Source organism: Vipera berus, assembly GCF_964194415.1.
Source record: "Vipera berus genome assembly, chromosome: 2".
NCBI lineage: Eukaryota > Metazoa > Chordata > Lepidosauria > Squamata > Viperidae > Vipera > Vipera berus.
Genome location: NC_138203.1, coordinates 138,395,524 through 138,421,115, shown reverse-complemented (window position 1 = coordinate 138,421,115; position 25,592 = coordinate 138,395,524). Strand labels below are relative to the sequence as shown.

The following is a 25,592-nucleotide window of genomic DNA, read 5'->3' as shown; positions in this document are numbered from 1 at the left end:
GGCTGAGAATTTTTTTAATTTTTAATTTTAACTGGGTTTTTATTTTTTCTCAGGGTTTTATTTAATCTTTTTTAATTTGTTTTAACGTTTGTATTGATTTTCTTTTAAATACCCTGTAAACCGCCCCGAGTCCTTCGGGAAAGGGCGGTATATAAATCTAAATAAATATTAAACATTAAATAAAATATTAAAAATAGTAAATACTTTCCCAGCCAGCCTCCGGAGGGCGCCAGGTTGGAGGAGGACGCGGGAATAACTACGTCTCGAGGGCCCTAGCTAGCCCGAAGTCTACTGGCGTACCTCGCGCGCACATTGCGCCCGCGCGCTCTTCCCACGCTGGGCACTAAGCGGCGAGAAGCAGCATCCACCACCCACCAACTGATCCCTCAGCCACCGCGACGCCCCTCAGCACCGCCTTCTGTTTTCCCTAATTCCTCCCACCCGCCTCCTTCATTGGCTTTGCCATGCGGTAACCCCGCCTCCTCACCAAATCTCGCGAGGATCTCGGATGCTCAGAAAGCGGGGAGGGGGGGCCCCCGCAGCAATCCAACACAGCGAGACTTGGGGGCTGCTGCTCGAGAGCGGGGAGAGTCCCGTTAAGTGTCGGCGCCAGGCGGAGGGGCCCGGGGGACTCGAGGGGAAGGGAACTCGGTCACTTTCCCTCCCTTTTCCGCTCCCGAGGTGAGTGTCTCCGTTGCTTCTCTCAGCTTCCCGCACCCGTTCTCGCCTCTTCCTCCCCGCAAGAAAAGCCTAACTCCTCCAAGACTTTGCGAGATGGGGTTCCGCCTGGCGGTGATTGGCAGCTCAGCCGCCTCAATTAGCGCCGCGGTCGGGACGAGTGGTGGGCCAGTCGGCTAATCAGAGCGTGAAGCTGGAGCGAGAGCCCGCCCGCTTGCCTGGATGTGGGCGGGACTTTTAAGGGGCTGTGAGGAAGCTCGGAGAAAGGGGCCCGGGCGGTGGCCAGGAGGAGGGGCGCGCGGCCAGGAGTCGGAGTGATGGGCGTGCGAGAAGGAGAGAGTTCGGAGCAGCCTGGGTGGGTGGCCCAAGGGTGCTTCTCGCACACGTGTATGGATAGGTGTGCATGTGTGTACGTACCTATATGTGCGTGTGTGTATACACACACATACATATGTGGTTGAAACGGCTGGGAATGAAAAAAAGAGTCCGGGGGCTGAGGTTTATGAGAGGCAAAACAGCATCATCCTGAAGGAAGGAAACCTGGGTGCTGTTACTGATCTGAGACGATTACAGTTCTTGCAAAGACTTAGTGGGAAATACACGTCCCAATAGAGAAAGCCCCCCCATCAAAAGAAAAAAAGCAAGCATATTGGAGGTTGTTGTACAGTATACTAAAACAACAAGGGTGACTCGATCGGGGCTTAAAAGATGCTGCAGAGTCAGCGAATAAGCTTTGGAAAGCCCTCCTAGCTCACTCGGGGAAAACTTCCATCTTTGGTGCCCAAGCAGATGCAGAGAACGCAACTGCAAGTTTCTTTTGACACACCTGTGAAGTAGAAATTAAGGGTAGCAAGTCTCCCATCTTCTCTTTGCCTTACTGGGCAGTGTAGCTGATGGAGAAGTTGCCGGATTGCCCAGAGGGAATCAAGTGAATAGCAGTTGCTGCTCCTGTGATTATTGGCTTGTCCACGAAATATCCATTTCCATGTGAATGTCCAACCCTTTTGAGAGGGTATGGGGTGTCTATAATGCAAAACGTAATGGGTTAGGAATGGGAAACGTGTACAGAGATGGCTTCTTCTGGAAGTACTGCAGTTTTGCTTTTCAACAAGCTGAAAAGGACGAGTGTTGCTTATGTTGCTATAGGAGGTGCTCCCCACCCTAAAAATGGTGCTACTCTGCTGGTGCTGTTATATAATAACTATAGAGGCATCTGCATCCCATAACCCTTCTTCAGCCCCATCAAATGAGATTGCCCAGTAAGAGAAAGACCTCACATCACTAGCAGAGTGATGCTCCTGAACTGTTTAAGGGGATAGGATAAATGACTAGAAGATAGCAAATGTTTGCTCACCTGAACTGATAGTCAAGAATAGTTGTTGCTGTGGGAAATTGCTGTAAACTAAAATCTTCTTTTTAGATTGTACAATAGCTAAGTAGCTCTGTCCACCATGACAGGTGTCTTTTGAGCTGTTGCTCCTTACTTTTTCTTATCTCACTACTACTACTACTACTACTACTACTACTACTACTACAGTATATAAAGGAGTAGGGCTGGCAAATAAGCGGTGATCACTACTTTTTAAAAATAACATTCACTTGCCAATTTTGAATGGGGAGGAGGAAATGATGCCTGCATCATGGTAGGTGCCAGTAAGGCAGTCTACTCTAGTGGAATGGATAAACATGGTTGTGACAGCATAGAGGGTTGATGGTTGCTGCTTTGCCGTGTCAGCCAGTTAATTGAAATTGACATCATTGGGACCACAAAGATCTGTTCTTTGGCAGCAGCCCAGCAACTCCAGCTAGAATCATCATGGAAAAGATAGTGTCCATTTGGGAACATTAATTGCATCTTTGTCAGCCCCTTGAGTTGGGTGCAGACATTATTTTCTTTTAAGGAATGTTGGAAGTAGATTATTCTTTCTGATTGGCTTCATCATTTTTCCCCGCAACATAGCATGCTTATTTCACACCATCAGATTGTATTAAAGCACTAACTTCAGTTGATTGATTAGTTTATCTGAATCTAACTGGGGCAGTGGTAGACTAGGTTGGAGCTAAAAATACTATACAGAGAGTCCTTGACTTATGAACACAATTGGGACCAGAATTTAAGCAATGCGGTGGTTAAATGAGTTGTGCCAGATTTCATGACCTTTTTTGCTGTGGTTGTTAAGCAGATCACTTCAGGATTTACATGAATCCTGAGGTCATTTGGTGAATCTGGCTTCCACTGTTGACTTTGCTTGTTGGAAACCAGCTGGCAAGGTTGCAAATGATGATTATATGACCCTGGGATAGTGCAAACATTGTAAATACATGCCAGTTGTCAAGCACCTGAATTTTGATCACATGACCCTGGAGACGCTGCCAGGTTCATAACTATAAAGCACGTATTTCAGGGCTATTGTAACTATGAACACTAGCTAAATGAATGGTTGTAAGTCAAGGCCGACCAGTATAATATTTGGAAATATATATTTTAATATGCATACCAGATTTAGCAAGAGCTTACGGTATCCACAATGATACAAAAGATGCTTTGTAAAAAAAAAGTCCAAGATATGCACTTACCCCACTATCTTGCTTGCAAGTGCTTTCATTTCAGTAGCAGTAATTGCAGCTTGTTTTGCTTAGAATAATACATGATATTTGTGTGGCTTATTTTAAGAGCTCCAGATGCTTCACACAGAACCTTAGCGACAACAGCAGTATGGGAAGTATTCTAATCTAGTCTGAATAGCTATTCGGAAAATGAAGAATAGTGGTTCCCTATAGCTGCATGGTCAAGTTTCAGTTAATACAACATTTGAATTATGGATTTACAGGCTAACCTTTCAGTCATTGAATTAACATTACTTTTTGTCCTGCAACTTCATATGTTAGTGGTTATGTTAAACCCATGTTTCTTCATGGGAAACAAATTGATAAGGAATAAAAATTGTCAAAATTGAGAAATATTGTAATATTGTATTTTAACATGACAAGTTCCTTTGCTGACTGAAGTTACATGAAGCAATTTATAATCAATTTTAATTTAAACTATCATTATTAACTATACATTGTAGAGTGTTTCATCAGACACTTACTTGTTATGTCCTTGTACTGAAAACAAAAGCTTTTACTTCAAATAAATGAGGGATGGGCTTCATCTGAATATTATTAAGCTTATCTTATATTTGCAAACTATGGGGAAAAGGGAGACTGGCAGGGGAATTGAGGAGATGGAAAAAGAGTAGGAAGGCTTAGGATGATTAATTCCTCCTTCATAATACCTTACTCCCTGTAAAACTTTCAGATATGAGGATTTCTCAATTCTACAATTGGAAAGGGAGATTAGATACTAAATTCTGCTCAGATGCAGGGTCTTCCTTGTCCTTGACCTGGACTATAGAGGGCTGAAAGCTAAGGATTCTGCGATGCCCTATTAGCTATACAGGTCTTAAGTATTATTTTTTCCTTGACAGCTGGCCCTGGTATTAGCATATGTTGATTTAATATATTGATGTCATGTCAGAGGTTTTTCACATTGCAGCATTGAATGTGGCTAAATCAAAGTGAAATTACTCAAAACTCGTGAAAATTGTGAAGAAAAGTGATTGATTCAAGATGTTTCCTGTGTACTTAGCCACTTCTTTTGCTAAGAACCTCATAGAGTAGCACTGTGATTTGACAGAATTGTTTGAGAGCATTGGGCATAATGGGGCTGATAAATATATTGAACTGTCTTTGGGTAGAAATTAATATATTGCTTTCCTAGCAAGTGTTAAGTAAGTTCTGTTTCTGAATCAAACATTGTAGATATGTTGGCTGTGTCTGAGGACTTGGAAAGTGTACTTTTGTAAAGTTTTGACCCATTAGAACAGGGGTGTCAAACTCAATTTCATTGAGGACCACATCAGCATTGCAGTTGCCCTCAGGGGGCCGGGTGGGTGTGGCCAGGGTGGGTGTGGCCTACTGGGTGGGTGTGGCTAGAGTGCGTATGGCCTACTGGGTGGGTGTGGCCAGCTCTACATCATTCGCATCAAGGGTGCCTATGGGGGCCTGGGCAGGAGTGGGACAGATCTGAGGGTCTCTGGCAGAAGGAGGGTCTCTGGGCCAGGGCCAAGGCAGTGGGGGCTGTTCCCTCACTGTTTCCAGGATGGCTTCGTGGGCCACATGAAACCACTTCGTGGGCCGCATCCGGCCCCCGGGCCTTGTGTTTGACATGTCTGCATTAGAACAACAAAATAATGGGAATAATGTAAGAAGAGTCCATTAGTTCAAATATTAAATGGCATACATAAAATGATCAACCTGTTTTATCCATTAGTTTGCTAAAATGAAGTCCAGCAAATTCAGGGTTTACTACGGTAACTTCTGGTAACTATATGGACATACCCATGTTGCTTTGGTGCAATATGGAAGTAGTTTCCTTTGCCTTCTTCCAGACCATTAAAGTTATGTTTTAGTGTGACTTATCATTATCTTCCCTAACCTAAGTGCCTTCTTAGTAGCTAGATTTCCAATTTCCAGAACTGTTAATAGGTGTACTTGCTGACAAATTTTGTGAATCAAATACTTTTTATTTTATTTATGTATATCCTACCTTTATTATAACTCAAGGTGACGAACATATCCAACATACCTTCTCCCTCCTATTTTATCCCCAGCAACAACCCTGTGAGGTGAGTTGGACTGAGAGAAAGTGACTGGCCCAAGGTCACCCAGCTGGCTTTCATGGCTAGGGCTGGACTTGAACTCGCAATCTCCCAGTTTCTAGCCTGGTGCCTTAACCACTAGACTTTCTCTTATCCAGAAAGTGTTCAAGTAAGAAAATCTGTCTTGCATCAACTGGGGGAAAAAATCTGAAACTTTAGGATTTACATTTTTTGGTAACCATATCTTGATATCAATATTTGTTCCACCTATCAAATATTTCTTATATTATGCAACGCTCCTACCTAGAAGTTACATAATGCTCACCTGGATGAATAAAAGAAGATAAGTAGCATTAACTACTTAACAGTCCACACAGTTATCTGTAGCCCAGTAAGTAGAAAAAGTATTTTTATTAGGTAGGAATAAAATGTAGGCTTCCATTATGATACAAGAATGAGCAGATTTATTTTCAGTACATATACAGTTATTACCCAAACTGAGCATGCAAGACTTTTCTACTGGCCTAATTGTCTTTTAAGTATTGTAAGTGATGTCAACAATTGTGTTTTTACTATACTTTTGTTTGGATGCCAAAAATCTGAGCTTGTCGTGTATATTTAACCACCTGGCTGCTAATGGGAATTAGGAATGGTTTGCAGTAAAGCACATAGAACTTCCTCCAGACAAGTGAGAAGGCCAGTGATGGTGAACCTTTTGGAGACCGAGTACCCAAATTGCAACCCCAAACCCACTTGTGTAGTGTTGGGTGCCGGGTGGGTGTAGCCCATTGGGTGGGCGTGGCTGCAGTGGTAACGGCAAACTGGGTGGGACTAAAAAATTCAATCAATTCCAACTTTGCGAGATCTTTTTTCCCCACAAGAACTTGAAATTGATTGATTGAACCTTTTTTTTTGCACACGGCGGCGGAGGCCTAAAGCGAAAAGGTTTTATAAAACCCAGATGAAGGGCTCTGCGTGCCACCTGTGGCAGGCATGCCATAGGTTCGCCACCACAGGAGTAGGCTATTAAAGAGGAAGTGAGATCGTTGTCCTTTCTTTGCCAGCCTTTAGCTATTGTACTAGCAGAAAAGGAAGGGGATTCTTACCTTCCATACCGTCTGTGTAAAAAATGTAACCAGGCCATGGAGTAACAGCATATATATTTTTTCCCTGGTTGAAAGTAGATGAGTAAACTAGCAGTTTTTTAGAGCTTGATAACGATATTTGGATAGAGTTGGCTTAGAATAAAGGCCAAGTATATGAGCTGCAAATTCCAATATTACCCTATCTACGTACTCACAACAACTCACCATTTTTGGTCACAGCCCCCTTTTTTTATGGGCTGGATTAGTAAATAAAGATTTCATAAGAAGGCGTTCAAAAACCTATCTCTGCATCATGACAAACAACTAGCATGTACATATCTATGTATCCATCAATAGGCAAGTTTGACATGAAATAACTTTCCCATGTGTTTGTAGTATGAAATCTTACACAAAATTGATTTTGTATATCCATATTAATTTTGTATTCATGAAAATATATCTTTGTGAATCCTTCCTTTTAATTCAGCCAGTTCTGTCTCTATAGTACATTATGTTCCCAGACATATTTGCATGTCAAGCTGCCTTAAGCATATTATGCTTCTGTGGAAATAAGTTTTTATTGAGCAAGTATTTACAAGATGACCAGGTAAAGGAAAATTTTCCCATCATTTTACAAGGTATGGAATGTTGAGACTTTTGAACAGGGCATCCCAAAATAGTGGCTGAGGAATGCTGTTGCTTATTCCAAGTACACTGGTTGTATAATTGCTAGGATCATAACTAAATTTTGCTTTATGATTCCACAACAAACAGTGTAATTGCACTGTGCTAATAGTTTATTATAGGTATATCTAAGATTTTGCAAGCATGTTCAGTTGATAGTGTGGGGATTAAGAGAATTACATTATTGCCAAAGCCTTTATAGATAGGAAATCTTGGATGGCACTGTGAGTTCATTTGTGATCCCGGTCATAGTAGTTTTTATGAACAGGTTTGGGAATGCAGGAGCTTTGCTTTTTCATATGTTGTAAATCTCAGGCTAATGCCTAAATCTTTTGTGTAGTTATGGATTATGGGGCCCCATAACTAAGGCTTTCACTATTGAATCAATAACCAGCATAAGTTTTTTTGTACAGCCATCTAACATTCAGTAATGCTTCGGTTTCAATAATACAAATGTTATTTCCTATATTTATATGGTGTTAGAATTTCTTCCTTGTTATATTTTTGGGGGAAAAATATCCAAAGTAAATAAGATTATAAATCAAAATGACAAGTGTTTCAATGTTAAAATAGTAATCAAAATAACAATTATAGAAGTTTCCTCTTTGGGCGCAAATTCTTTTCCTGAAGTACTGAATCTATATAGGTATGATTTTGATACTTTTCAGTAGCTATGGAACGGTAGTGTAGTATTAGCCAATAATACTAGATATTTGACTAGACATTTGAAACTTGTTCTAAGAAAGACATGCTAATGAGGCTTATTTATACTTTTTTAAGTCCTAACAAGGGAACAATTATGTTTTCCCTCCATGTATTTACAATTATTTTGACTCATAATAGTGATTTAAATAAAAGCATTCCCATTTGAAAGCCTAAATTACTCAGATTTATTCATGAATTGTGTCCCTAAAGCACAGTTTGAGCTAGATTTGAAGTTTAGCCTTCCAATTTGAATTAATTTAAAATCTTCACGTTTCAGTATATGCTAGATGTTGATAAAGCTTTAAGCAATCAAATCTGTAGACAGGTCATTTTTTGTTGCGTTTCTACTCCAATCAATTATCCTCATGACTTAATTTGGAAATTGCATTAAAAAAATCTAATAAAATAAGGGCATTATTATGACTATGTTTTAGCTAAGATAAACTATTGCATTTATTTCTGACACTTTTTTTGTTAAATTAGTTGAAATAATCTCAAACATATTTTTTAAAAAAATGCAGTATTAGTTTTGCTTAGTGAATTGGTATATTTGTGATAGCTCTGCTTTACAAAGTATGTTTTGTTATCCATAGGAACATCTTAGAGTTTCTGCTATGAAATTATTTAGCTTTTTTCCTAGTCCTTTTATTTACACAATAAGTAATAAGAATCTACAGGTAGTTCCTGAGTTATGACTGTAATGGACCCTGTCCATTGTGATCATAACTGGTGACAGTCGTAAAGTGTGCCAGCCACAAGACCAACCTGATTTTACTATCTTTTTTGCTATGGTCATTTAACGAATACTGTGGTTATTAAGCAAACCAGTGGTACTCTTTTCAGCAAAACTGTTGTAAAATGTAGTCACATGACTGGGATGCTGCAAATAGCCATATAGAGAGAGCTGATTGCTGAGTGCACAAAGTTCAGTCACATGATCACATGGGGGTGGCGTGACTGTTGGCACTTTGAATACAGGTTGTAAGTACCGCCCAAGTAGATCCATCAGAACTTTGAACAATCACAGGTTGAAGATTACCTGTATTACAAGAAGTAATAAGTAATCAGGATCTATTTATATTTTTGGAGACCATGTGAGTGCCAATATCATACACTGGGATTTTCAAATGCCTTTTTAAAATGAAAGTAAAAAAGGACATTTACAGATAGTCCTCAACTTATAACAGTTCATTTAGTGACTATTCAAAGTTACAATGGCACTGAAAAAAGTGACTTATGACTGTTTTTCACATTTCGACTGTTGCAGCATCCCCATGGTCACCTGATCAAAATTTAGAGGCTTGGCCCCCGACTCATATTTATGACGGTTGCAGTGTCCCGGGAACATGTGAAGGTCCCACCTTTTGGGACCTTCTGACAAGCAAAATCAGTGGGGAAGCCAGGTTCACTTAATAACCATGCCATTAGCTTAACAACTTCAGTGATTCATTTAACAATTGTGGGAAGAAAGGTCATAAAATGAGGCAAAACCTAACAACTGTCTTCCTTAGCAACAGACATTTTGGGCTCAATTGTTGTTGTAAGTCAATGACTACCTATTATGTTGCTAAAATTGGCTAAGAAATATTTGCCAATAAATGGTGGCTAGAGAATCCTCTTGCATCCTGTAATCTAAAAGAGTAGCATTGTCAAAAATGCTGTAAAGAATGACTGGCTGAGTTGTATGTTTCCAGTCTCCTCAGATTTTACTGGGAATAAGGGAAGAGTGAACACACACATATATAATTTTCAATATCATTTTGCTTGAGTCGTGTTTTTGATGTTTGATCCCCTGCGCTGTAGGATGCACATGGCATTCTGAGAGGATGATGTTGTTTATAGCAAAGTTATTAAAATATATAGTAAATTCCTTCTCTCTCCCCTTCTAATTAGGGCTGTATTAAAAAAGGGTAAACTTGTTTGTCTGACAGCATCAGTTTTTTGCTTTTATATTTTAATGGGCTTATACCATTATAAATCCTGCCTCAAAAGGCGGTATTGGGGAACAAGTAGAGATCCAGCAGTCTATCAATAATTCTCACTTGATTGCAGTACTCTAATCTTGTTTTTCAAAATGCCTATTTAGACATGAACAATTGTGAGGAAACATTTATTTAACAGTAAGGAAATTGGGGAACAGTCTGAAAATAGCAAATGCTGCAGTTTTGCTAAATCCCAGGAAGCCAACATTTCCTGAAATCTCAAGGTCCCCCTTGGGAAATCATACTGAATACAGTCTCTATTCATATGCCATTTAGAAAACTATGGGCATACTCTGAGCTAACTTTTTTAACTTAGTTTCCATCAAAACCACAAGACCCATCATCTCTAGCTATTATGTTGTACTCTTGAGGTGCATTGCAGCCTGTAGAGTTTAGATGAGAATAGTTGTGAATTAACTTTGAGCAAAAAGGGCATTCTTTTTACTGGATGTACACATTGCTGTCTATGCAGAGTCGCTGAATAATAAAACAAAAATAATAAAAAGGCTGAAAATTTTAAATCGTGTTCTGTTGTAGGCCTCTGCAAGTCATTTAACTTCTGCAGCTGATACTCCCCTTTTGATCTGTTCCTGAAAACTGCAAAGAATCCAACTTTTTAAAGAATCGAAATGGCTGTTTTGAAGCTTTCCTGTAGTCTTCGGGATGAGTGGAAATTCTGCCAGGATTGGTGACAAAAGGCTTATACAGGGATGTCCAGAGGACCTTCAAAGGATTTCATAACAGCCATTCTGGCAACTGGGATGGTTGGAGCATGAAGAATAGATCCAGTGGGTCATTTTGCCCCCTCCAAATGATTTGCACATGCCTTAACAAAGTTTGTTTACTGAGCCCAGAGCTAAATAAATATTAGCATTCTGTACAAGGTGGTGACTCCAAACTACATTCAAGAGCATATATAAATCAGTGTAATAATCCAAACAAAGTATGGATCAGTGTGGTTAGGTTATCTTCATCTAGTGCTCTAGCTGACAAACCACTCAGAACAGAAAATAGGCATGATTTACAACTGCAGGGACTTTTTAATGGGAAAGGTGAATTCAAGTGTTCTGTGACATTACGCACTGTTTGCTTCTTTTAATCTTTCTTAGAGCAGGTTGTCTTTTTTTATCCTGTATACGGAAACTATTCATCCACAGTGCCTCCTTAATTAAGGCCTTTATGTCTTCCAGTAACTTGCCAGATACTTTTTCCTTGGGACTTTATTGATATTTCTCTTACTCATTCTTCAATATCTTGCAGATATCCTTCTGCGGTATTTTGAAATTGTCATTTTCTTTATCAAGCTCTGGAGTAGGAAAGATTTAAATCTTGAGATCAAGATCAAGACCTTAACAGGGTAATAGGTTTCTTGTTGAAGTTTTGTGAATTACTAGTTTCATTTTATTTATTCTATTGGATACATTTCTAGCCCTCAATGAATATCTGGGATTTTGAGAAGAAATAAAGCAATAATTAGAATGTATTCACAAAGAGCCTTGGTGGAGCAGTGGGCTAATGCCTCCTTAAGTAACACCAGCTGCCTGCAATTAGTGCAGGTTCGCGTCCCACCAGGCTCAAGGTTGACTCAGCCTTCCATCCTTCCGAGGTAGGTAAAATGAGGACCCAGATTGTTGGGGGCAATTAAGCTGACTTTGTAATAATGCTGCTTGGGGTGTGTGTGAAAGCCCTAATAAGCAGGCATATACATAGAATGAAGGCTACTGCTAAGCTTGTAAGCCGCCCTGAGTCTTCGGAGAAGGGCGGGATATAAATGGAATTAAAATAAAAAAATAATTACCGGTAAAAAAAGAATTGTTTTAATACATGTTTTAGTTCTTATGAGTTCTTGTTGTATGATTTTTATTAAAGATTTTCACAGAAACAAGATAAACATGAAATAATATAAAGTAAAATTAAAAGACAAAAGGGAAGAAAAAGTGTGAAAAAGTAAAAAAATACGGTATATAAAGAAGCAATTTCCTATTTTTACAGCAGTTACAAACAAATGTATTTATCTGTCCTCCTTTTTTAAAGTTATATCATAATACACTTCTTCCCATATTCAACCCTTTTAATCAACAAATTTATAAATCATCAGTAAGGTAGCAATAGTGCATTGAAATTTAAGAATCTTTTCCACTTTGGATATCAGTTTGAAATCAGGATTGAAGTGGGGAAAATGTAACTCTGCTTTTGATACATTTATGAAATGTACCATATTTCTTAAAAGTATCCAAGTTAAAATATTTACAGTGTACTAATTCACCAATAAGTGAATTGGATTATAACTGTAACAGATACAGCAAAGAATGACAATTTTATTCAGTGTTTATTACATGGTTCATGTTGACAGAAGGAAACTTGGAAAGAAAGTGTTGTGTTCATATACAACAGACATGTCAAACTCACGACGTCATGTGACGTCGCACAACGTATCGGGACAGTTTTGCCATTGCCGGCAATGGGGTGGGCGTGGCTTCTGGATGACGCATCCGGCCCGTGGCCCGGCAGTTTGACACCCCTGATGTATAACATAGTATATTATAAGGATGAGCTGCAAAACCCTTCCTGCAGAACTCCTGTAGGAGGAAATTAGAATTATTTCCAACCATTTTAGACAGCAGATTTAAAATCTGTAAGTGGAAATCTTTCAAACTCAAACCATATTTTTTTTAGTTTGCATGTTTTCACTAATCTTAAATGGTAGGTATCATTCTCTATCAGACCTGTAGAAATGTCACACAATGTTGGCAATCTTCCATGAGCTCCTTGAAATGTTTGTACAGTTGCTGAAATCTTATACATCAGAACACTGAAATTTTGAAAGGTTTTACCTGACAGTGATTTCAACAACAAGGTGTAGCTTAGATTGGGAGCATCTCTTGATAACACTTGTCATGCCTTGGTAGCCTGGAGTAGTCCAAAATAAGAGTAGTATGTCTAACATTTTAATGAAGCATATTTTAAAAGTTTGGCTTACTTATATATTCTAGATCCAGTCAGGCACTATACCAGTGATGGCGAACCTTTTAGAAACTGAGTGCCCAAACTGCAACCCAAAACCCACTTATGTATCGTCAGGTGCCGGGTGGGCGTGGCCCATTGGGTGGGTGTGGCCCATTGGGTGGGCGTGGCTGTGATGGCAGACTGGGTGGGACTAAAAAGTTCAATCAATCAATTCCAACTTTGCGAGATCTTTTTTTTTCCGTGAGAAGTTGAAATTGATTGATTGATTAAACCTCTTTTTTTGCACACATTGGCGGAGGCCTAAAGCGAAAAGGTTTTATAAAACTCAGCTGAAGGCCTAGGACTGGGGCTGTGGTATGTGTGCCCACAGAGAGGGCTCTGCATGCCACCTGTGGCACACGTGCCATAGGTTCGCCACCACGGCGCTAGACTAATACGATGCCCCAGATTCCAACATGTAGTTGTAGTAAAGGCAAAATAGTTCATTTTACTTCTCCCTAAGAATTTTATATTACTTTGTAGTAATATTGAGCAGTTAAAGTATAAATAGTAGTGATGTGTTTATATATCTTTTGTACAATTTTCCCCAATCATTCAGGAACTCAAGTTTGTTGAAACAGAACTATTCTATTGCAGCAGTACAATAATTAAAACAGGAGATAGCAGCTAAAATCTTAATTATTAAACAGTCTGTTGCACCTTATGGCAGAATATATGCTGGAAACAATACAGTTCACCCCCACACACACTTGGAACATTCTGTTTTGTTGTTGCAAAGCAGAAGTTCTTTGGTAAGAAGCATACTGGTTAAAAAAAGTGGTACAAGAAAGACTACAATATTGCGATTCTTTGGTATTCTGAAATTTGTTTTTAAGCTTTTGATTAATATAATGTAACTATGTTTAAGGGGCTCCATATGAGTTCTTCCTACCCTGGGCTTCACCATTAAGTTGTCATTGAAAGAATATGTCTTTTCACCGAAAGAAAATCTTACTCCCATTTTTAGTAATGGTTTGTTTTGTTTTATTAGTGCAAGCCATGATTTGGGTTGATATTCAAGCCCAGCTTTACATAGTAAGCCATGATAAGGATTATATGGTTTTGGCTTGATAAACAGCCATTGTTATTTGTAAACTATGCTTTATGACTTAGGTGTCTGTGCAGAAAAGATCACTATAGCTTGCAATATAATAGCCTAGCACACTTTGGGATTCTAGTGTTACCTAATCTGAGTTCGCCTAGGTTGTTTTAATTGTTTATAACTGGTTTTTTATATATATATACCACTCATAGTCCTTAGTTTAGATGGGTGGCTATAGAAACCAAACAAACATCAGGGTTTCTTCCTTGTGGCTTGAGTGAGCCCAAATTTTTATTTTTACATAAACATTCAGATAGAGGAGCCAAGGAATCTCTCTCTCAGTCCAATTCATCTCACAGAGTTGTTGTGGGTGGAAATAGGAAGAGGAAAGTATGTTGGATATGTTTGCCACCTTGAGTTATTTGTAAAAAAAGGCAGAATACAAATTGTGTGTGTGTGTGTGTATTTACGTATATATGTGTATTAGTGAATTTACATTTTTTATTTACAGTTTTATATCAAAATAAATACATGTTCTACCCAACCTGGAAATGGGCTAAGAAGACGTGTTGCAGGTGTCTTGATAAAGAGCATATGTATGAGAACATTATCAGTGCTTATTAGTGATATAATTATTAGTGAAATTCATTTTAAAAAATAACAGATGGATGGATTACGTGCCATCAAATCATTTTCAGCTGCTAGCTATCACATAAAAGATTTTCTCAATGGCATTCCATCACCACAATAACTGAGTCCATCCAACTTGCTGCAGGTACCCCCCTTCTCTTTCCTTCCACCTTTCTCATCAGTAGAGCATCCCTGCCACAATGAGACAACACAACAGGGCTTGTGGGGCAGGAATGGGTAGAACTATATAGGAGAAAATAGATTGCAAAAAGTATATTGGGCAACATGATATACAAATATCTAAATATATATAGCAGTGGTGGCGAACCTTTTAGAGATCGGGTGCCCAAACTGCAACCCAAAACCCACTTATTCTTCGCTGGGTGCCAGGTGGGTGTGGCCCACTCAGCCTTCCATCCTTCCAAGGTAGGTAAAATGAGGACCCAGATTGTTGGGGGCAATTAAGCTGACTTTGTAATAATGCCGCTTGGGGGTGTGTGAAAGCCCTAACAAGCAGGCATATACATAGAATGAAGGCTACTGCTAAGCTTGTAAGCCGCCCTGAGTCTTCGGAGAAGGGCGGGATATAAATTGAATTAAAATAAAAAATAAATGTTGCTCGTGGGGAGGGACACCTGTGGGGGGTGGGCAGGGTTGGGGCAGCTCCAGGAGGTCTCTGGCAGGTGGGGCGGTAGGCAGGAGACTCATCCTCTGGGGTGAGGCGAGGCAGGGTGGGGATGCCATTGCCATGGGGCAAGGCAAGGGCTGGGGTAGTGTCCATCCGCAGCCACAGTCTGCTGGCCCCTCGACTGGCACACTCTGGGGCTCTGCAGCCCGTCACCAGCAGTTCAGTGAAGCCGCCTCCGAGATGTATGTTTGGCTGACAGCTGAGGCGATGCAGTGGGTTGTGCCCAGGAAAAGGAGAGCATGCGAGGCCAGGAGGGATGAGATGGGGGGGGGGAGGAAAACCAGCCGTGCTGTGATGCATTCAGCCACGTGAGACCTTGGTGAATAAGCAGGTGGCTGGTGAAGAGGGACAGTTGCCACCTCCGGGGCGTGGCCCGGGTGCCCACAGAGAGGGCTCTGAGTGCCGCCTCTGGCACCCGTGCCATAGGTTCGCCACCACTGATATATAGTTTATGCAAACTTTACGAAAAAGGTTTTTTGCTTTTAAATCTTTATAATTATTGTCTTACTCTTTACTGTAATCCTTCCCATGCCAACATCCTTTTTAGTTGTGCTGCATTTTAATGAAGAATATTAAAATATTTCTAGAAAATATTGCTGTATTGTGTATAGTGACCATGATAACCTGACATGTAGGTTTTTAAAGAAATAGATACTGATTTCTTGCTAATTTTTCTGTTTGGGAACTTTATAGCTTAAATTGGCAGATCTGTGCTAACATCAGTCTGCTAAAAAATAGAAACGAATCCTTAGGCTGACAAAACAATATTTTTTAGAATGTTTGCAGAACATTTTAGAAATGACAAGAATGGTTTTGATCTCAAATTCAAATTCTGGTCAACCTTTAGAACAATTTAGAATCTCTGACTGGGTTACAGGAATACTAAGACTTAGATTTTGAAGACTTTGTAACAAAATGCTTGTGTGTATACTGAAAATAATTTTCTTAGATCCCTGTTATAAGTATCAGGGATTTCTCGTCCCTTTCCTCTTTTTTTCCAAATTTATTCTTCTGGAAATTCCTTGAATAACTTGGGGAGTTATAGGAAAGAGACAAAAGCCAGGTTTTACACAAGAGAGCAAGTGCTTCTGTAGTTCTCCACTCTAATTACAGCCTTTTGTGTTTACCCATGCAGTTCTGATACATTAAACTGCCAGTAGTGAGATTTAGGAGCAGAGCTGTGGGCTTCCGCTGCATCCAGTTTTGTCACCTCAATACAAAAAAGATGTTGAGACTCTAGAACAGGCATGCCAAACTGCCAGCCCAAGGGCCGGATGCGTCACACCAAAACCGTGCCCACCCCATTGCCGGCAATGGGAAAAAAGTTGCGATATGTCGCGACACATCATGTGATGTTGCGAGTTTGACACCCCTGCTCTAGAAAGAGTGCAAAGAAGAGTCATAAAGATGATTAGGGGGCTGGAGGGTAAACTATACGCTGAACTATTGGAGGAACTGGGAATATCTAGTGCAGGGGTGTCAAACTGCCGTCCCGGAAGCCACGCCCACCCAATTGCCGGCAATGGCAAAATCGTCCCAATACTTTGCGCGACGTCACGTGATATAGTGAGCTTGACATGTGTGATCTAGTGTAACAAAGAGAGGGACTAGGGGTGATGATAGCCATGTTCTGATATTTGAGGGGTTGTCACAGAGAGGTGGGGTCGATCTATTCTCCAAAACCTGCAAGGGCAAGACAAGTTGGAAGCTTATCAAGAAGAGTTCCAACCTACAACTGAGAAGAAATTTCCTGACAGTTAGAATAATTAATCAGTGGAACAGGTTGCCTTCAGAAGTTATGGTTGCTCCATCACTGGAGGTTTTTAAGAAGACATTGGACAGTCATTTGTCCAGAATGGTATAAGGTCTCCTGCTTGAGTAGGGGATTGGACTAGAACAGGGGTCCCCAAGCCCCAGGCCGTGGACTAGTACCAGGCCGTGCCGTGCCAGCAACTGGTTTGCACAAACAAGCAAAGCCCCATCTGAAGGATTCAGGCAGCACACAAAAACATACACCCTCCAGACGGCGAAATAAACCTCTCTCCACAGAACTGGTCCCTGGTACCCGAAAGGTTGGGTACCTCTGGACTAGAAGACCCCCCAATGTCCCTTCCAACTGTGGTATTCTATATTGTAGCTGCTCATGTTTTTCTGTGCACTTATATAGTCTCTTACGTATTTTCCATTTTGTTTCTGTATGTTGGCATTAGTACAAGCAGTCCTGGGCTCTCAATCATTCATTTATCAACTCTTTGAAGTTATAATAGTGCTGGAAAAACTGACCTACAACCAGTCCTCACACTTACAACTCTCATTTAACAACTGCCATGATTTGCTTAACAGCTGTGGCAAAAAAAACACATCATAAAATCAGGCACAACTCATTTAACAACCACCTTCTTTAGTAGTGGAAAGTGTGAGGATTCATGGTTGATTCCTCTCCATTTAGCTACTTCTGGTCAATACATTCTCCAGCCTACATCAGAAAGTTCAGTGAGCATGGGAGGAATGTGTTTCCTCTGAAACCTTGTCAAGGAGCGATGTGCTTTTGGAACAGTTTCAGAGCACAGATTTCCTTTCTTTCACTTTTTTAGCTAGGGAGATTTTGCTGCTTCAGCAAGATGAGTTGTGTCTACATACAGTGTTCTTGAAAGCAAAGAACTAAGGGTTCTTTTTAATGACTTATTGTAACCACTGCTTTATTTGGTTTGTTGGGAACTGTATGGTTTTCCAGGATGTTGACTTAGATTTTTTTTTCTTACAGAAGCACATCCTGTAGCATGTGACATAGTAAGAAAGTGCCCATTGACATACAACCTTAATTTTAGTACATTGAGTGGTCATCTTGGCATTTTACTTTGTGTACTTTTATGAAACCTGTTTGTTGTGCCTTGAAGTTTGGGTAAAATTTACAACACATATTGGACTGATTTATTGGTATCATGGCTCTGTAGCTTGATTATACTAGACGCAGGGGTAGGCAACCTTGGCTGTTTTGTGACTCGTGGACTTCAACTCCCAGAATTCTTGAGCCAGCTGGCTCAGGAATTCTGGGAGTTGAAGTCCACGAGTCATAAAAGAGCCAAGGTTGCCTACCCCTGTACTAGAGTTTTAGCCTCCCAAACTCCCAGCATGCCTTACAAATAACAGAGGTGAGAAAGCCCTGTCTTCAGACTTACGCCATAAAAACAAAAAATGAAAGAAAAATAAATTGAAGAAAAAAAATGTAAATGAGATACCTTTGCAGACAATTAGTTTTAATAAGTGGTTATTGATTCAATTAACGTTTGTTTTTCCCCTGCCCTTTTTTGGACTGGTTGAAATATACATGCATGTTCATACATTTACCTGTGTGTCATATAGACACATTCATTGGTGGAGAAGAGAATATCTGTGATGGCTGAAATCAACCAATAGACCTAAAGTAATGGAGGTATGATAAAATATGCCTTTACACGAAACATGATTCTCAAAAAAACAAAAAGTTCTTTAAGGCATATTAAAGTTGACTTAGGGTTGTATTTTATCAGGTGGGTCAGAAGTGTGGGAACACTAGAGAGAAAGAATGCTTGTGTGAATGCCTCAGACTACTGTAAATCCTCTTCCTCATCAGCACTGGGCAGAAAAATAGTCTTCATTATATATCTATTCTGGTTATCTGGTGACATTTATCATGTCAGTAAGAAATTACAGGAAACTCTGGGACATGGATTGCAGTTCTAGCAAGCGCCCATGTTGGCAAAGAGCAGCTCCTTAAATCTGTTGTTACACAAGGTGTCTCCCAATTTAAACGCTGGGGAAACTAATTATACAGGTGCTAGTCAAGAGTGGCTTTTGTTACTGAGCATGAGAAATGAAGCTGCTTTTTAGACATAGATCTTTGTTTATTTCAGGCATGCAAAGTAGTTAGCAGTCTCTTGCCCGAGGCAGGGGAAGATACTTGAAAGAGGCATTTATAACATTTTCCCTTTAACTGTTATTAAAATCTATATTAAGAAACACAGGATCTGATGGATGGAAATACATGAACTTGAAGTTTTAAATGGGATTCCTGACAACAGGCAACCATTTGGAATGCACCTTAAGGTCCTATATAGTAAGTGGGAAATTCTGCTTTGCACACCAGTTGCTCTTGCTAGCTGGAAAGCTGCTCTTCCAAAGATCGGCTTCATGAGGGATCTTTGGGTCATGTCTTGGCCCGTAGTGAGGCAGCAGTTGGAAGTTCATTTCATTCTTTACAACTGAAAATTGTCCTCATTTTCACATTTGTTTTTATTGGAATAAAGCATTCATTTTCCTTATGGTAAGATGTGACATTGGGTTGAAACCGTACTGAAACCTTATCTTTGGCTTCTTTTTGAAACTATTTTTTGAAGTGCAGCGTGCTGGACTTCGTTGGAGTTTGTCTTCCTAAAATGGTGACAAGCTGAAAGGCGAATAGTAGGAATGGCTGATGGGTCAGTTCCTCAGATTTTTCTTCTCATCGGTTTTGTTCATCTGTCAACCTATCTCTTTCTGATGTTGATAGTGCCTAGGCTCAATTCCTGAATGAAAAATAGTTCTTGAATGTAAGATAGAGGCAAATTACAATGCTTTATTTCATATTATACATATAACTATATACTATTTTATATATAAACATATATATTTGTGTGGTATATAAATACTATGAATCAACAAACATCCACAATCAATACATAAAATATACTTGTGGGAAGCATCCTTTTGACTGAATTTTTGATGGATGAAATGTGGTCTTTGTCGACCAATTGATGACAGACATGTGCACAGACAGTTGTGAAAACACGCAAGGACAATTCTTAATATAAATAGGCAGTGGATCATGTTTCTTCTCAAATGGATGACAAATATAGATTAAGAAGTGTTGAGCCTTTAAAGGTGTTCAGTTTTTATTTGAGTCCTATGGGGTGGGGATGCTACTATAGTTACTTTTTTATGTATTCTGCAAATCTCAGAATGTGGTCTAGTTTGCCAAGGCTCACTAATCAATTTTGCTATCAATTTTTTTTTTATGTTGCTGATTGAGTGAACTCTTATGTTTGGGTATTGTCGCTGATTTTGTGTGTGTGTGTGTATAATTCATCTTTAGAATGCAATCAATTATGGGAAAAACCTGAGATGACTATTTCAACTATAATTGGCAAGATTATTTCATCAGGGAGAAAAGGAAAATAAGTCAAGAGCCTAATGAAAGCCTTATGAAAGGTATGTGTTTCTTCTTTGCTTCAGCCTCTGCATCATCTCCTGAATATGTAAACAAACTGCTTATGAGCATGATGTTCTCTAGGATACATAATTAGCCCGGGGCCCCATTCCAGCTCAGGAATCTTTTTTTTTCATCCCAGTTTTTAAAATTTGAAATGTGACATATTCTCCAAACATTGGGTTTACTGGAATTTTAAACTTAGTCTTTCAAGTTTTAAGGATTAGTTTAATGCTTTTTTCTCCTCGCTGAAGCCTAGTCTGGTGTGCTATTCCCCAGATGTCCCTTGGGAAGTCTTTAAGTCAGGCCACAGCCCCTTTAGAACAGACCCACACCCATGTTCACCCACCTCCCATGGGGGAAGGAGAGAGATCAGGAACCCCCATTTTGGGGCTTCCCAACCAAATCAAATTGCAAGAGTAATATATTGTAATTGTGTTTAACTATTTTATGATTGTTTGCTGCCCAGAGACACTTGCTTGAGTTGGGTGGATGTAGAAGTTGGAATAAATGAATAAAAGCATCTAGATTGGAGACTGGGTGGGGCCACCTTGTAAGCCTGTAATACAATACCAAAAACTTACCATCCTCCATAGACAACTGTCAGTCCCTTCTTCAATCTTATCACCAGAATATTTCTAAAGAAAAAAAAAGGAAGATTTCTATGATAGGCCTCGCTAATAGACCAGGGCTTTTTTTCTCATAGAACGCTCAGAACGGAGTTCCGGCACCTTTTTTGGATTGAACCTTGTAGGGTAGGCAAGGCGGGTTGTATGACATGTGTGAGTTCCGGCACCTTTTTCTTTTACAAAAAAAGCACTGTTTAAGACCAACCACTGTCTTTTGTTTTAATCTGTTAAGGAACTTTCAGCTAATAGGCTAAGCCCTATCCATGCCTCATTCAAAATCTTTGAATAAGTCATCCCTTGACTGTTGACGTGGTACCAGTTGCTAACTTCCTAAAGAAATGTCAGAGGTAAGAGTGCTCTATGCCAAAAAAAAAACAAAAAACGAAATGGTAGATGTCCCACCTAGCCATTGTGAATCGCTGGCACAGCAATTTGCTTATAAATTCTCAGATTCACAGAAATCTTGAGGCCATTTTGATAACTAGGGAGAGTCCGACCACATTATCTAGGACTGCTTCTGGCCTGTGAACTTTAACCAAAGGAAATAAATAGGGTGTTGTTTTAGTGTCTCTGGTCACTTGTGTTCTTGAATTAGTGCCTGATTGCAGGAGACTGATACCACTAGTCTCAAAAGAGGCTGTGATGCACCCTCTCTTTCAAGAGGCTCTCCTTTTCGCCAGTGGCGTAGCGTGGGTTGTCAGCACCCAGGGCAAGGCAAGTGACGTCACGGCACCGCCGAAAAGACGCGCCCCGCAGCGGCGTAGACTTTCCAAGAAGAGTCGCACGCATGCGGGATGCTTCCGGGTCCCTCTCGAGGGCAGCTGGGCGGGGCTCCGACCTGCAAGAGCCGCTGCATTCAAGCTCGTACGTGAGCCCCGCTAAATAAAGCCACGCATGCGCACGAAGCTAGGCTGGCCGGCCGGCGGGTCCATCTTCGCTCGGCCAAGCCTGCCGGGGCGCCTGCGGTTGGCCTGAGCCTGGGCGGAGAGTTGGGCGCTTCTATTTATTTTATTCAGTTTATGTGGCCGCCCATCTCACCTGCCGGACTCGTTTCGCTTTGCAAGAAAGAGCAGCTCGAGAGTGGAGCCAAGCCGACTCTGTGCAGCCCTTGGGGCTCCCTGAGCAGCTCAGTGAGAGCGCGCCCCCCACGCTACGCCACTGCTTTTCGCATCTGATAAGTATTGCCCCAGGCTCTAAACTGCTCTTCTGGAGAAAGGCTATTGAGACTACAGTCAATATTCAGCTGTAGAGCACCTTAAAGGAATCATATTCCTTTTCAACCAGGATTCAGAAGATGGTAGAGGACAGGGAGGCCTGGAGGAACGTTGTTCATAGGGTCGCGATGGGTCGGACATGACTTTGCAGCTAACAACAACAACAACAATGGAACTAAGATATGATTGGTTGTTCCTATAGAAGATGACCTTGATTAGGACCTGTGTGGGGGAAATGGTTCATTTCTTGCACTTTGGGGCCTCTCAGCAGCTTTTGACATTATCCATCATGGTAGCCTTCTGGACTACATGCAGAGAACTGTTTTAAAGTTCCGTTGTGTTCCTAGAGAGTTCTAGTCAACGGACAGGAGAAAATTAAGGCAGATTCTCTGAAATGTTGCAGAAATTAGTTTTCTCTTCCCAGGTTTTTAATAACTACATGAAGCTGCAGGAGGTCATCCGTTGTTTAGGATACAATATGTTAATGATAAAAGGGACGCGGTGGCTCAGTGGATTAGGACGCTGAGCTTGTCGATCAGAAGGTCGGCAGTTAGGCGGGTCGAATCCCGAGTGCCGCGTAACAGAGTGAGCGCCTGTTACTCATCCCAGCTTCTGCCAACCTAGCAGTTCGAAAGCACGTAAAAAATGCAAGTAGAAAAATAGGGACCACTACGGTGGGAAGGTAACAGCGTTCCATGCGCCTTTGGCGTCTAGTCATGCCGGCCACATGACCACGGAGACGTCCTCGGACAAGCGCTGGCTCTTCGGCTTTGAAACGGAGATGAGCACCGGCCCCTAGAGTCGGAAACGACTAGCACACGTGCGGGGGAACCTTTACCTTTACCTTATATATATATATATATATATATATATATATATATATATATATATATATATATATATATGTGTGTGTGTGTGTGTGTGTGTGTGTGTGTGTGTGTGTGTGTATGTATGTGCATGTATGCACACACACACAAAGATGGAGAGGAAGGGAACAAGGTTCCCTTTACATTACAATCCACTATCCCCAAGGTCATTCTCACATACCATTACACTCCACTCTTGCAGTTTCAGAATGGAAAGCCACAAGGAAAGCACAAAAACAGTGTGCTTAAGGAAGGTACGAGTATGGAAATATATGGAATTACAAATACTTGGCTGTTGAAACTGCAGTAGAAAGATGACTTTCCTAGCAATTTTCCTTCAGCAGGGCCAGGATACTTTACAACAGAATATATCACAGCTGTTCCTGACGCTGAGAGAGTCTCTGGCCCTTGCTAAGAAATATTTCTGGTAGCACATTTTCTAAGGAGGGCACGGAGGTGAAGTGCTTTTATAAAGGAGGAAGAGAAGTTCATGTGGCAACCTTACAGATATCTCCCAAGGAGACTTTATTTATTAATTTATTTGCCCGTAATAAATAAATTACTCTTAGTGAATTACAAAATCATCCATTATGCTAAAGCATCAATGGCATAATATAGAATAGATGACATGGGCGGCACACAAATCTAATGAATAAATAAAATTATATACAAAATAAATGGTAGAATAATAAAAAAAAATGAAACCCCAAAATAAGTAGATGACAATAATCACAATTCAAACACTTTTATAAATGCTTCTATCCTGAACAGTTTATAAATTGTTAATAAAGTAGGAGTTGATGAATAGGGAGAAAAGAGAGTGCAAAGAGTGGTGAGGATGGCCGAAAAGATCCTTGGCAGTTCCCTCCCTCCCATCCAGGACGTAGCACAGAAGAGCTGTTTGAACAGGGTCCGTAAGATTATCTGGGACACTACACATCCTCTTCACGACCTGTTTTCCTTGTTCCCTTCTGGGAGGAGGCTCCGTGGTATCCGTAGCAGAACATCCACATTCAGTCACAGTTTCGTTCCATACAGCATTAACCTTGTGAACTCTCAAGCTTCCTCTTTCCGTTATGTATTCAAGATGGACAGTGAATAATATTTATATGTTACTTATATGTAAGGGTGTAGGTCAATACATATGTTGTATATAGTATGTTTAAATGTGTGTTATGTACACGTACACTTTGAGAGCAACTAAATTTCATTTTTAATGTGTGCCATTGTGCCCACAGTAAAAAAAATGACAATAAAGGTTATCTATCTAAAATGACAAAAGAGAAGCCGTTCCTATGAGCCACCATTCCGTCTACTTTGTGAAAATGATGAAGTGGAAAGTATGGTAGTGAATGGATGGAGTAAAGGTTCTCTAGGGACATTTGTGTTAAGACAGGTTTTTTGGAGAAAATGATCCTTGAAATATCTTCCAGCCAAGCCATGTAGGGCATTAAAGGTCCAAACCAGCACTCTGAAATTCACTTGGAAGCCATTAAGTATCCAATGCAAGACTTGAACACAAGTATAATGGTCTAGTTGAAGCTTCCAGGTGGTTTACAAAGGCAGTTCCACGTAGACCACGTTGCACTGATCCCAAGCAAGTGGCAATGAGAGTATGAATCACTGTTGCAAAGTCCTAACATTTGCGATAAGGGCAACTGGTACACTAGCTAAAGCTGAGCAAAGGCCTCTTAGCCATGGCTTCCATCTATCCATCGAGCAGTAGCTGCTGAAATCAAGAGTACCCCGCACTGTGATCCTGTTTCTTCAAACTTCCCAGGCACCAGACAATGGATCAAGATATTGAGAGTGTGCTTCATCTGGTATGGGAGTAACAATTGTACAACTCGGTATCATTAACATAAAGGTAAAGGTAAAGGTTCCCCCGCACATGCGTGCTAGTCGTTTCGACTCTAGGGGCCGGTGCTCATCTCCGTTTCATAGCCAAAGAGCCAGTGCTTGTCCGAGGACGTCTCCGTGGTCATGTGGCCGGCATGACTAGACGCCAAAGGCACACGGAACGCTGTTACCTTCCCACCGTAGTGGTTGCATTATTGGTTTTAACTTTGTAAGCCTCCTAGAGTTGCCTTGTGGCAAGATAAGGGATAAATAAATTTAATAAATACTAATAATAATCTCAGTCTGCAGAAGGAGAGGCAAGACACATGAGAAATGTTTCAAGAAGGGGAAACTTCCTAGATTTCCAGAGAGTAAAAGGAAACAAGAGGAGGAACAATTTCAATCCTGCAAGATTCTGTTAATAATAGAATTGGTATTCATAGCTGTGCTTCTTATGTGGAGTACCTGAAAGGGGTAACATGGAACTGTGTCCTCCATCTGAAGCATGTTCAGGATCTTCTAGCTTTGCCTCTACCACTAGTGTTGAAAAAGCAGCATAGTACATTCAATACACTGTTTTTTGTTTCACATTGGAATTGAAAATTACCACATGACAAAAAAAGCGATGATTTTGTCTGTGGAGCCATTTAAACTACTCTGCTGATGGGAATCCAAAT

General features: G+C 40.5%; 1 protein-coding gene across 1 annotated transcript in view; it reads left to right on the top strand.

Annotated features, from left to right (window-relative positions):
• The first annotated feature begins 363 nt into the window (after positions 1–363).
• ATF7 (activating transcription factor 7) overlaps positions 364–25,592 on the top strand; it is a 140,357-nt gene continuing 115,128 nt past the window's right edge. Inside the window, exons 1-2 of the mRNA XM_081318504.1 lie at positions 364–681; positions 20,254–20,369. The gene's annotated coding sequence lies outside the window, so the exon portion shown is untranslated. The remainder of the gene's footprint in view (positions 682–20,253; positions 20,370–25,592) is intronic.